Source organism: Etheostoma spectabile, chromosome 21 (genome assembly GCF_008692095.1).
Source record: "Etheostoma spectabile isolate EspeVRDwgs_2016 chromosome 21, UIUC_Espe_1.0, whole genome shotgun sequence".
Taxonomy (NCBI): Eukaryota; Metazoa; Chordata; class Actinopteri; order Perciformes; family Percidae; genus Etheostoma; species Etheostoma spectabile.
This window is the reverse complement of record NC_045753.1, coordinates 20,402,518-20,405,498: the sequence shown is the minus strand read 5'-3', so window position 1 is coordinate 20,405,498 and position 2,981 is coordinate 20,402,518.

Genomic DNA, 2,981 nt, shown 5'->3' with positions numbered 1-2,981 from the left:
TTGGCCTTGGTGTTTACTGAGATTTGCTATAAGACAATTAGAGAGTGGAATAATTAAGATTGATGAGATGGGTTACTGGAAACGTTACTGAGCACGAGCAGGCATGCACAATAGATGCAAATTCCATTGTAATACTGAAACCTTCCCGGTCTGCGTGACCTGGTGGTATGTACTGTATGCTTGCCCTGTCAGCCACTGACAGAACTTGTCCACATTAATTAGCACTGCCTCGTCACCTTCACCTTCGGCAACACAAGACCGTGTTGATTCCTTCTTCTGAGAAAATAGATGAAAAGGAAATGTAAATTAAGTTGTATGATTGAGAAAATTGGGTAAACAAAATTGCCCACATAAAAGTTAGTATTACCTACAGTGGTATGACATTAACAATAAGTACGAATTCATCTTTGTCCTCCATGTCCTGCATGAAGTTCTGTAGAAAATTGACCACTCGGCACTCTCTCTGACACCTTATTGTACACTGAAGACAGGTGATGGTGACTTCACCAAGAAATCAGCATTCACCTTAATTTCACCAAAAGGATCGAACACAATTTTTAGACAATATTCAGTGTAGAATTCTTGGACCAAATGTATTGCTTACCTTGCTAAACAATCCAAGTACAAAGACTTGTCTTCAGATGTCCATTTCTTTCTGGACCAAGCTGAGGAGGCCATACCGCTTCACACCAGAGCAGATTTGCTGGAGCATAGGAATTAACCTCACTGTTGAGTATAGGACAATAGATCTGTAAAAAAAAAAAAAAAATAGAAGTTCAAAAACAAGTCAACTTCCATTCTGATTTTTGACTTTAAATTAAAGGAAATATCCAACTACTAAATATCCTACTACGACCAATGTATGGGGTTCACGACACAACTTTTGACATTAACAAAAAGTAGAATAACTTTAATACTTAACGTACAAAGTCTTGTAATGTTGCCTTCTTCTGTGGCATAGACTAGTGACGCTAGCCGAACAATGCTGCAGTTTAAAACGTTATTGTTACTTAAACACTGATGATAATGTTAATGTGTGACTTGCTGCTAACGTTAACCAAAGTTAATATTGTGTTTTGCTATAAAATTAGTAACGTTAATATTTCCATCGCCTACACTAACATATTTTAGAAATATATACTTTGATATAAATTAAGATGCAGTTTAAAACTTTATAACATAACGTGAACTGCAAGACATAGGGAGCTAACGGTAACGTTAATGGCAGTTATTCAACGTTAATCTTAACTGACGTTATTGACTGCTCACTAACGTTAACATAACACAACAAGTTAACATGCACTAATATATCTCCTAAATATGCACTTTGATACGTCTTTTTTTTCCTGCTGATATGACCAACTTTTTCCAACAGTGACTTACCTCATGAATTGTCCTCCTCTTACCTTTGTCAAACACTGTTAGGTCTTCATTTTCCAAGGCCTCTTTCTCTGTTATGGTTTTGTTTTTTTTCCTGTTTCTGTATCCTGTTTTCTGTTATAACTCTGTGTTTTCTCCCTGGTCTTGTGTGGTAGTTTTTGTCTTGTGGTCCCTTGAGTGTCTGTAGGTTCTGTTTCCTGTTTTATTTTATAGTCTGGTCTCTGTCTCATCTTGTCTTTCGTTTTACTTCCTGTGTTTTCCCGTTCTTGTGATTACCTGATGTTTTCCACCTGTTTCCCAGCCCTCTTCTCACCTGCCTCTTGTTATCTTGTTACCCTGTGTATTTAGTGTCTGTGCTCCCTTTGTCTCTTGTCGGATCGTTTTGTGACTTTGTTAGTTCCAGAGTGTATGTTCCTGTCGGAGTTCTCTACGTTTGTCCCCGTCCCCGTTCCTGTGGCCTGTGTTGGATCCTATGTTTGTGTTAACTTTTGTTTTTTTGTGAAAATAAAGCCTTGGGAAGCTCTCTTCTGCCTGCCTTTTTCTCTGGAATTTGGTCCTCATTCCCTGCACCCATTGTAACATTTCTTCCTGGTTTTCTTGGACCGATTTCTGTCAATCTAAGACCAAGGTCCACCCTTCCCAGGCTTCTGTGTGGGAAATGACCAGTCACAAGAGGGCCACTTCCACAACCTATCGAAATTGGAGGTTGACTACCGCTAGCGAGCAGAACACCATTTCAAGAGAGCAGAATAAAAGTACAGAAGCAGAACTCACTGTATGCCCCCCCAGTGGTTGTTTTGTGCCCTCACAATTGTTTTTTCCTCGCTTGTTGCTGTGTCTGCGCATGTGAATTTATATTATTTGCTTGTGAAGATGTTTCACTGAGCTCTCGACATTTGGTACTAAAATAACGCCATATCAATGGCACCTTGTGAGGGCCAGTCACCCATTAACATTGAGACACGTAATGCAATAACTGACAAGAATCTGGAAGCCTTCACCAGTGGTGGAATGTAACAAAGTACAAATACTTTGTTACCATACTTAAGTACATTTTTTCTCTCTGGGAACCATCATCTTATCATGGTGGAGAGGTTTGTGTGTCCCTGTAACCTGAGGGCTGTGTTGTCCGGAGCTTTGTGCTCCTGGTAGGGTCTCCCATGGCAAAGTGGTCTAGGGTGAAGGAGCTGGAACTTGTGAGGGAGGTGGGGCGCTACTAGTTAGATCTGGTTGGGCTCAACGTTACACACAGTCTCGGTTCTGGAACCATACACCAGGATAGGGGCTGGACTCTGTTTTACACCCTACGCCTGCGGGTGGTGGAGGGGGGGGGGGACTCTGACTGTTGTTTGTGCATATGCACCAAGCAAGAATTTGGAGTACTCAGCCTTCTTGGAGACCTTGAATGAAGTCCTGTATGGGGCTCCAGTGGGTGACTTTATAGATTTGCTGGGAGACTTCAGCGCACACATGGGCAATAATGGAGATACATGGAGAGGCGTGATTGGGAGGAACGGCCTCCCCAATATAAACCAGAGTGGTTGTCTGTTAGACTTCTGTGCTAGTTATGGATTGTCTATAACAAACACCACGTTCAAACA